At 40.5% G+C, this 10,439-nt stretch overlaps 1 long non-coding RNA gene across 1 annotated transcript; it reads left to right on the forward strand.

Annotated features, from left to right (window-relative positions):
- Positions 1-615: 615 nt before the first annotated feature.
- On the forward strand, positions 616-3,760 carry LOC141575423 (uncharacterized). The gene is made up of 3 exons (XR_012503001.1): positions 616-2,088; positions 2,385-2,531; positions 3,060-3,760. It is a non-coding gene; the product is annotated as an uncharacterized LOC141575423 (long non-coding RNA).
- The last annotated feature ends 6,679 nt before the right edge of the window (positions 3,761-10,439 follow it).

Below are 10,439 nucleotides of genomic sequence, written 5' to 3' on the forward strand. Positions count from 1 at the left end.
TATAATTTATACCTGACATTTCATGGTAGACTGAGCAGATGAAAAACATCATTACAGCATGAAATAAGTGATCATATCTAAATGTCTTATCGCTGAACATAATTAAAATCTTCTTAATAATGTAATTGCATACCATCATAGTATATAGAGAAGAAATGAACACGTACCTTCGCAAAGTATCACCTGCATCTCTTTTTATAGTGGGTTCACATTCAAGAAAACACTGTGTTAATGAAGTTAAAAACGAAAGCAATGCAATTTCCCATTAAAGATATGGGCTTCATTATAAAATAGTCCCCAATTAAAGGCAGTAAAAGCAGGTTTTCTGATTATGAGCACACACATCTGTAAGGGGAAGAGACTTCACTCATTTGTTTTTCTGCTCAACAATCATTTATTGGACACTTTGATATGCTCAGTATGGTGCTTGGCACAATGTGGGTGCATAATAATCTTGGTTTAATACATATGAATAAATATAAATGATAGAATGCTGTATTGAACCCATGTACTTACAAATTTTTGAACATTTTTTTTCCTTTATTAGGATCATTTGAGTAAGTAAAGTAAAATATTTAATACCAATAAAATTGGCATGTCCCAAGAGTAGAAATATATTTATTGCTAAATATGACTCCAAGGCACTTCAGAAAATGAAAATTCTAGACAACAAAATGAGAATCATGTCTCCCACATATTTTTTTAATCTACCAACATAGCATATTGAAATTAAGAGAAGGACTGCTGGACACTACGTTGGCAATAACTGAAGCTCTTACGCTCTCCTCTGTGGAAATGGCAGCTGCGCTGTGGCCCCCGCCTCGTGCCTCTCCACCCTTTCCTGTGCATTCCTTCCTCTCGTGAGAATGGGGACAAGCTTCCTTCGGAAGGGAGGTTACAGCTGGGAAGTCACGGTCTCCCTCCAAATGATAAAGTACTTCTACCCAGCGATGCTCAGAAAACGCCGCCCCGGATGACAAGTGTGCTTCCGGATGAATAACTAAATAGAACGATGTCATTTAAGGAGGGGTGAGATGAAGAGAGGGAGCTGAGCCCAAGTCCCACCAGAGGCACCGGTGAGGAGCGGCAGATTAAAGGCCCAGGGCACCTCCTGCTGGTTCCAGCGGTGCGTTCAGATCCCAGTGGGAGAATCCAGCTAATTCAGCTCTCCGTGTACGAATCCTTATACGGAGGCAAGACGTGATTTGGCTTTGCTACCTTTTAGTGAACACGATGCATTACTTTGTTTGTTTTCTATTCTCTCATTGACCATAAAACCCAAACAATAACGTTGTTATTTAGCTTTTATGAAGCAATCTTCAAAGTAAAGTTAATCTGTATCATAAAGAACCTCTGGCTGGCCGAGTAACAACAATCTCTTCATCCACGTTACCATGAGCTGTCATATATTTGAATGATTTAGTGATTTCAGGAATGTTTAATCTTGGAGGTAGGACCCGGGCTGGAATTACACTGATCTGAACAGGCAGGGTCAACTGCCACACATGGCCCTGGACCCAGAAGTGACACTCTTGGCTTAACACTGTGATTTCCCTCTTGAAATTCTTAGTACTTTGTCTCTGACTGTGTGTTTTGCAGCTGATGTCCCAGGGGAGGAGGGCTAGCAGCCCAGGCTGGGCGCAGTGCTCCTCACAGTCCCCCTGCTTCCCTGGAGCAGGGTGGTGGCTGCCCACGCCTGGGGGTGCGAGGGCAGCCGCGCTGCCCGCTGGTCCTGGTACCAGGAGGGGGTGGACAGGGAGCCCGTGCGACTCGGAGGCGCTGCGCGGACTCCACCCGCGTCCCTGCGGCAAGCACAGTGCATCACGGAGCAGCAAAGAGGAAAACCCCACGGCAGGGCCAGAGCGAAGACAGCAGAATCTTATTTTCTGGATTTTGAACAAATCCACATTTCCTTTTTTTTTTTTTTTTAACAGGCCTGGCAAATGATGCAGTTGGCCCCGTGCTGAGGGTTGAAGCAAGATGGAGCGGGCCTGGGCAAGAGAAACTTAGAGCTGAAGGGGGGCCAACTTGCGCAATACTGAGGGCTACAGCTGAAAAAAGAGGAGACTTTGTAAGATGAAGAGAAAGGTGTGCAATGGGAACTTTTTGATGAGACGCTGTAGTCTCCCACATAAACATGTATTTCCAAAATCTGTAAAGTCTGTGTTGTTTGCAAACCTCGCTATAGGAATGGAGTATGTTTTATGGTGAAAACAGAGAAAATGTAAGTAACCCAAAAATTAGTAAAGTAAGTTTCAAGTAAAGGACACACAATAGTAAAAATTAGAAAACTACTTTTTTCCCGATGTCCATGAAATAAACATTTAGTAAAACAGTTAAATATTATTTTCAAAGCGCCTTCAATACGTTCTTCTTTTTCTAAGAACACATCATGATGCGGGAGAAATAGAAGAAGGATCTGAAAGAGGGGTGTGACACCAGGGAGCAAAAGAAAAAGGCATCGATAAAGGGCAAGAAAGAAACGCAATGAAGAAAACGTGACATGGGAGTGTGTATGAGAATCAAAGAAGGTAAATGAGAAAATAGCTTTAATTAAAAGAAATTAAGTAGTTGGAATGTGAACAGGAAAAAAAAAGTTAGAAAAATCATTATAAATTGCATAATTTTATGTGCAATAAAGAAATAATCCAAGACAAGAATAGATTAAAATGGAGCCTTACTTTAGTACAGTGACCATGCAAAGTCTTGTAAGAGGGTTTTGTACTGTGAATTAAATTATGAGAATGAATGAGCCATGGGAAGTGAGTAAAAAAGAGCTTTACCTCAGGAAAGGAGCAATTCGCTCCCGTTGGGAAGGAGCCTGAAATGTTCAAAGAATAAAAAGAACCACAGTGAGGCTGGAGGACGCAGAGCAGAGGGAAGATTTGTAACTGGTCAGGGACTTGATCATACGAGAAGACTGGATTTTATTTCTGCTCTAATCAGTAACCATTTTAAGGTTTAGGTTTGTACCTGGGAAGTAAGACAATCTCATTCTGTGTTAAGAAAATATACTTTGTGTAATTAAAAAAAAAAAAAATCTCTCTTCTGTGTGTAAGGTGGGCTGCAGTGGTGCACAAATGGAAGGAATACAGAACAATTCAGAAGACTTTGTAACCATCCAGGAGACAAATGATGAGCGGACGGACCAGAGAGGTGCTCAGCGTCACTCACCATCAGGGAAATGCACTCGCAGCCACAGTGAGACGTCACCCCACACTTGTTACCATGGCTGTTACTGAAAAGCCAAGACAGTAAGCGGGGACGATGTGGAGAAAGAGAAACTCTTGTGCACTAGCGATGGGAATGTAAATTGGGGCTGTCACCATGGAAAATAGGATGTAGGTCCCCCCAAAATAAAAGTAGGACTACTAAACGACCCCAGAATCCTACTTCTGGGTCTACATCTAGAGGAAATGGAATTGCTATCCTGAAGCGATATCTGTACCCCCACGTTCGTTGCAGAATTATTCACAGTAGTCAAGACATGGAAACGTTCTGAATGTCGATCAACAAATGAATGGGTAAAGAAAGCGTGTGAGATTCATGGACAGATACAGAGAGAGATGGGTGATAGATGTGCACCTGTTATCTATCTATCTATAATCGTGGGATAGTTTTCAGCTAAAAAAAAAGCAAATTCTTCCATTCGAGACAACATGGATGGACCTTGAGAACATTATGAAGTAAGTCTGATGGAGAAGAACAAATATGCATGATTTCACTTGTATTTGGAGTCTAAAAAGTTGAACTAACAGAAACAGAGAAGAATGGTGGTTTCCAAGGGCTGGGGTTTGGGGGAAATGGGGAGATGTTGGTGAAAGGCTACAAACTTCTGTTTAAAATACGAGTAAGTCCTGGAATCTAATGCACAATATATTGACTAGAGTTGATAATACTGCATTGTATGCTTGAAATTTGCTAGGATTGTAGACCTTAAATATTCTCATCTCACACAAAAACAGGACTCATGTGGCATGATGGGTGTGATGATTAGCCCTGCTGTGGCAGTCACTCTGCAGTGTAAACACAAGCACCGCATGGTTCATCCTAAACTCACACAGCTTATGTGCCAGTTATGTTTCAATAAACTTGGAAAAAAAATTAAAATGGAGCATCGCCCAGGGTTTTTAACGTTTCTCCACATGGCTGACTTGTACTCTTAAGGCAGCGCTTGGCTCTGAAGTTCCTATTTACTCTTAGATTCCAACAGTCCTTGGTCTTGGGTAAAATGTTTGGCAATTTTCTGTCCTCCCACAACCCACACAAAGCCAACCATGTGGCAAACTGAAGACACAGAAATGGAACTCGGAGTCACTTTTCTATTTCTAGAGAATTCCCCACAGGTAAACACTCCTGTCTAGAAGCAACTGAGTAAAATTATATCAGATAAATAATCAATATAATCTTTTATGCTTAAGTATCAAGAGACAGTTAAAGTTCTCTGGCATAAATAGATAAAAGGCACTGAGAAGAATTAAGATGAAATATATATAAATGAATTAGTAAAACTGAACTCAGTGGAACCAAATGTAATTCAGGACACAAAGAAGAAACAAAAGTATTAGTACTTTAAGGTATTTGAGAAAGACCTTACATCCACAAAATGGCATGAAACGACCTAACTGCATTTGGTAAGGTTAATATTACTGTCAGACTCTGGTAAAGCAGTATTTGACAAATTTAATAAGTTTAACAATGAAACATCCGGTAGTTAAGATTCAAGACTCTCTGACTGGTTGGTCCTCAGTCCTTTCGGGATAAATGTAAACACCTAGAAGAGTTGTAGGTAGTCCCAAGACGGGGTCACTGGTCCCCCTTCTCTCATCCAGAAACTGGGATTTAATTGGTTCGGCATTTTTTAGAGTTTTTCAGAGTATTCCACCATACACCCAGCTTTGAGAACAACGGCTTTAAGACGGACATTGCTTGACAGTCCTGAATTGGGTTCTTCCACACAATATTTTAAACTCTGTCTGCTCTGATCTGAGATTCTTTGTCACCCTGGAGATTGTTTTCACAGACGTGCTTCACACGTGGCCACAGCACTGCGCTCCTTATGTGAGTCTGTCTCTAGGATTCGTGTAAGCATATGGCGCATAAAACAGATGAGCAGAAACCCTCCTTAACTTCTGTGGGGATTTGCATAGTCTAAGATGCATTATTCACAACGTATTATAATGTGTTATATTAAGAATGCCCTTAACTGGTAAATATTAGTGATTTGTGATTCCGTTGAAATTCATTTATCTCATAAATGGTTAGCTGTTCCTTCCCATGATTCAGATGTAACTCCAAACCTTGCTTTAGGGGAAGAAAATGCGTAGCTGCTGTGTTTCATTGTGATACCAAAGCCATTCAACAGAGTGATCGCCTTTCCCTCTTACATATTGTTACATACTACAGTATATATGAATTTTCTGCTATTGAAATACAAAACATCTCTCTTTTGTCATGTATTCCTACATATTACACGTCCCGATGTTAATAAATCTGTGTTCCCTCAGCATTCCTCTGTGAACTGATTTAGTTTTATGCAGCAGGACATTCAGACAGCCTTGTCAATTCAGGTAACACGTATCACTAAAAGGGTGATTGAAATAATAAATCCAGGAGACCTCTCAAGATTTCAAGACCGTATTTACAGGGTATAGAGCTACCACATTAGGACAGGTAATTCTTTTTCTTTTTTTCCTGGGGCTGCTATTTGCAAAAGTAAAGTTTTATGTCAGTATTTAAACAAACGAGTGTTCATAAAAATGAAAAAGCTCATTACTTTCCATCAACTATTATGCTTAGGTCCATAAAGTTGTGACAGTTTTTTAAGTGACCTGCCCCTGTGATAGTCAAGTGCAGTTACCCTTCCAAAACTGGGGTTTGAAATTGCCAGGAATTCCCTGAAATGACAAAGTGCTTTTAAAATCCTGAGTAAACAGAGCCACTGAATGAGGGGACTTTTTAATAAGCTAGTCAGATACGCGAGCTGCCACGTGCAGATCAGGATCCGCTCTGAACCAGACAAAAGCTTAGAAAGGAGCGCTAATAATTCAGGTTTTTAGAAAATTAAGTCATCTTCCGAAAATAAAATTTGTCAAGTATCTTCTAAGCAATGCGAAATATAAATCTGTCTGTTATATGAAATGTGGCTCTTCTGGATGGGCTCTGCGTCAATTCATCGGGTCCCTTTTAAAAATGATATTTATGCTTTAACTGTATTTCTACAGTTTATTCCATAGATGTTAGGTGACAATCTTCCACGAGTAGCTCATATTTCTGCATGTCTTGTAAACAAAGGCGTTGACAGTCCACAGCACTGCGCTGTCTTTGTAAGGATGTTTGCATAACACACAGAGCGGTCTGGAAAACAGAGCTCATGTCTCCTAGAGGGAAGATTTGTTTGCTGCACGAGATATCGTAGTGTCTCTCTCTGGGACAATGTTTGGGCATGTTTGGGCATGTTTGCTTGCAGTCATTGTAAAAGACTAATGTTTTAAACTCTAAGTCCTTTGGTTTGAGAAACCTAACTGCATTAGCGTCATCTGCCTAGACACACTTTCTTCTCTTTCTTTGGAGACAAAAACTCTTCCCTAGAAGCCCCTCAGGAAACAGCCTTCACACCGAACTGGCCAGAGAAGTTGAACTGGTTACATTATTACTGATCTAAAATCTAGGAAGAGGTGGCTACCTAAAAAAAAAAAAACAAAAAAAAACCTTAGGTTCTATTAGGATTAAAAAGTGGAGGATGAACTCCATGAAAGAAACCAAATGTGGTCATTATCTGTGAAAAATGTCTTCGTTACCGTTTTTACACGTAGTTTGTTTCTAAGTCAGATATTGGTATTATTATGTATTATCTGGCCATTCTAGGCTAATTTATTATTTTGAATAGTTTCATACTTTATCTTCTGGACTTCTCCAGGCATAGAATTTTGTCATCTACAAAGAGCCATAGTATTTGGAAAGCAAAGGAAGTTGTACACCTGTCATTGTTCTGTCTTGTAAGCCAGTAAGTCAAAAGCATTAAACAGTGGCGACCAAAATAACCATTTTGATTAAATCATTTAAAAGTAGCATCGTTTCCTAAATGAATCAATCAATAAAAGTGACTTCAATTCAAAAACAAAAGAAATCAGGAGCATAATAAATGTGATAAAATTCACCAGGTAAGAATAACAATGAAAAATAATGCATATTGCATGTAAGATCCCCCTTACTGTGTATGAAACACATTATAAAACCACTGTAATTAAGTCAATTTGATGGTGGTGTTGAAATAGAAATCCTTTTTTTCTTAAGTATGCCAAAAATCTTAGAAGCCATAGTTTGTGGTAATTTTTATGGAAGAAACAGGAAACCAATACAAGAATTTCTCATTTACATGATACTTTGTGATCAATTTGCCAACACTGACCCAATTTCAAAATTAATTACTGTTTGACCAAAATATCTAACTTCCATCAACTTATCTTTCAACCACTCTCATATGGATACAGAAAAAAGTATCCAAAGATGTTAATTCTTAGTATTGTTTGTAATAGGAAAACCAAAGCAAATATTTGAGAACTCCCTAAATAGCCGTGAATAATTTCATGTCTGTGATGTTGTGATACAGTAAAATGCTCTCTAGTTATTTAAAAAGAATGACATTGACCTTTATCTGCTGATATGGAAATATCACGCAAATGAAATGTTCACAGCCATTTGAAGAAGTTAGAAAGACTTGTCTGGATGACGTGGAACATGATGAGAGACCACTGATTGAAAAAAAGTAGAATATATTTCTGTGTATAAGAGTCTCTCTTTATATAAAAAAGGAATTCTGGAATGTTTTATATCTAATATTCAAATGTGCATACATTTTTCAGCAATTTGGGGTAATAAGATTAAGATTATCAGAAAGGGTTCTATTTCTCTTTCCCAGTCTTTTACATTCTTTAAGTCTTTTCACAATGTTTCAATAATAGTAAAAGAACAATGACGTCTACTTTATGCGCAGAGTATGTCTTGGGTTTCAGAGATGTGGATGCATATGGATAATACATGTATGTTTATCTAATAGAACATGTGTCCCATGGCCTGAAATAAAGGGTTTCCCTTTATAGGACATGCCAATAATAATATGGCAGTTCCCAGACTGACCGTAAAAGGTCCAAAATTGGGTGGGAGCTCAACTGCTGGAAATCCCCACCCCTTCCCTCAAATAGTCGGAATAACCCTCCTGCTCGTTAGACCACGAGATGACTGAGCCCATGAAAACCAACACGCGCACACCTCGCGGCCGCTCTCTCGTCTTCCGAGACGGCCCACACTGTGTCTACGGCGCGTGTATCTACTTTTACTTTAAACTAAACACCCGCACACCTCTCAGCCTCTCTCCCTCCCGCCTTTCTGAGACGGCCCACACTCTGCCCGTGGGATACGTGTCTCCTGAGCCGTCTTCCCTTCTGAGTGCGACGGACCCCCTCTGTCCATGGAGGGCGCACCTCCCTAAACAAACCTGCGCTCACTTTCCCACGCCTCGCTTTGAACTCTTTCCTGCCTGAGGCCAGAACCTCTTCTCTGACAACATAAGAGCTGAAAAAACCCTCCACAAGCCAGACAGTTCCTAAGAAGGAATCTTCAAAGGCAAATGCACATTGAACAATTTTTAAAAATTATCTTAGATTTAAAAGCATCAAGCTGTATTCAGGTTACTCAACCGTTTCCCAGAACAAGGCTCAAGATTATTCATAAATGACGAAGGCACCCCTGCAAAGGAAAATGTGCAGAGCCTGGCAGCGTCCGAGCCCGACCAGTCAGCCTTCACTCCTGTGATGCGAGAGCCTGACGGTGGGTGCGGCCGCCACAGCAAGCGTCGACTTCAAAGGGGGCGTCTGGAACACACACACTGCCAGCCTCCCGCCTGCCCTGCTTCCCCCCCCCGCCACCGAGCTCCCTGTTCTTTAGAGATTTGGATCGGTTTTGAGATAACTGACAACTTGGAGCCCTTGTTTTTCTGCTCCCGTGTCTTAACTTCCTGCTTTATGTTTAATTCACCCATAACGAGTAAGCCCGCAAAACCCTGGGCCCTTGCCCTTGACCCTGACAAAAGAAGAACCCCAGGCCTGCGTCCCACGCGGGTGCATGCCTGCAGCCTCTTCCTCTCGTTACCCCTCCCTCTCGCCACCTCTCTCTACCCAGGACCTCACAGCGTGCCCCCGGGTGTGCCACGCAACTTACAAGGTTGGTAGGTCATACGTAACAAACCTTTTTTGTGTTTTCAAGTTCCCCTGCTGGTCAGTGCTGAGGGTGTGCTGCAATCACACATAATAAGAAGCACGGGGACCAGTGCAGCCACAGCCCATGTTATTGATAGGCTGAGACCAGCAGAGGACACCTGGTGTCCGATAAAATATTATCCAGCCTGTGATGAGTCAGGAAAAGGTGACCCACAATGAAGATAAAAATTAATCAGAAACCACACACTCAACTGACACAGATATCAAAACAGGGAGTATGAGTGTTTTCCACGTGTTGAATCACTTTGAAAATGAGCTCAGCATTTTGTTAAAGATTAGATGTACACCTACCATATGATTGAGCCATTCGCAGCCAAGAAAAATAAAATCATCTACCTATAAAGTATTTGAAAGTCAATGTTCATAATAGCCTTATTTTTAATATGCCAAACCTGAAAACATCTGTCAATGACAACAAAAAATTAATCGATCTAAGAAAGAAATGGAAAATTTTATTTGAGTCAAATTGAGAATTATAACCTGGGAACAGCCTCTCAGAAGCTCTGAGAACCGTTACACCCATTAATCGTCAAAGCATAGCTATATAAAGTTTCGAAACAGAGGGCTATGCATTAAATGATGTGTCACTGACAGTTTACAAAATCCAGATCTCAGCTTACAAAGTCGTGCCTCATGGATCTTCATGGCCGTTCACAAGATTAACATGGAAGGTCGTCTCCTGAGGAGCTGTGGCCCTTGATGAGATTAAGACGGGATGTTATCAGCACAGCACACACGAGAAGGGAAGGGAGGACGTCCAAACGGCCAAAGGAAATGTCTATGCTTAAGTTTTCCTTGTCTAATTTTTTTTTATCTTGTCGTAAAATATGACTTGTATTTAACTACATTTCAAACGTCCAGTCACAAGTTAAGGGATAGACACTCATGCTATGTCTCTATAATGGAATGTTATTCAGCAATATTAAAAAAAACAAGCGATCTATGGATACACACAACACCATGAATAAACTGCAACATAATCATGCCGAGTGAAAGAAATCAGGGGAAAGGGACACATACATAGATGAATGTTTCATCTGTAGAAAACTCTAGAAAATGCAAACTAATCTACAGTGACAAAAAGATCAGCTATTGCCCGACGGCTGGGATGAGAGAAGCTGGTTGTATGATGAAAGGATTTTATTTGGTTTCAAGGAAATT

The sequence above is a fragment of the Camelus bactrianus genome, chromosome 28, assembly GCF_048773025.1.
Source record: "Camelus bactrianus isolate YW-2024 breed Bactrian camel chromosome 28, ASM4877302v1, whole genome shotgun sequence".
Classification (NCBI taxonomy): domain Eukaryota; kingdom Metazoa; phylum Chordata; class Mammalia; order Artiodactyla; family Camelidae; genus Camelus; species Camelus bactrianus.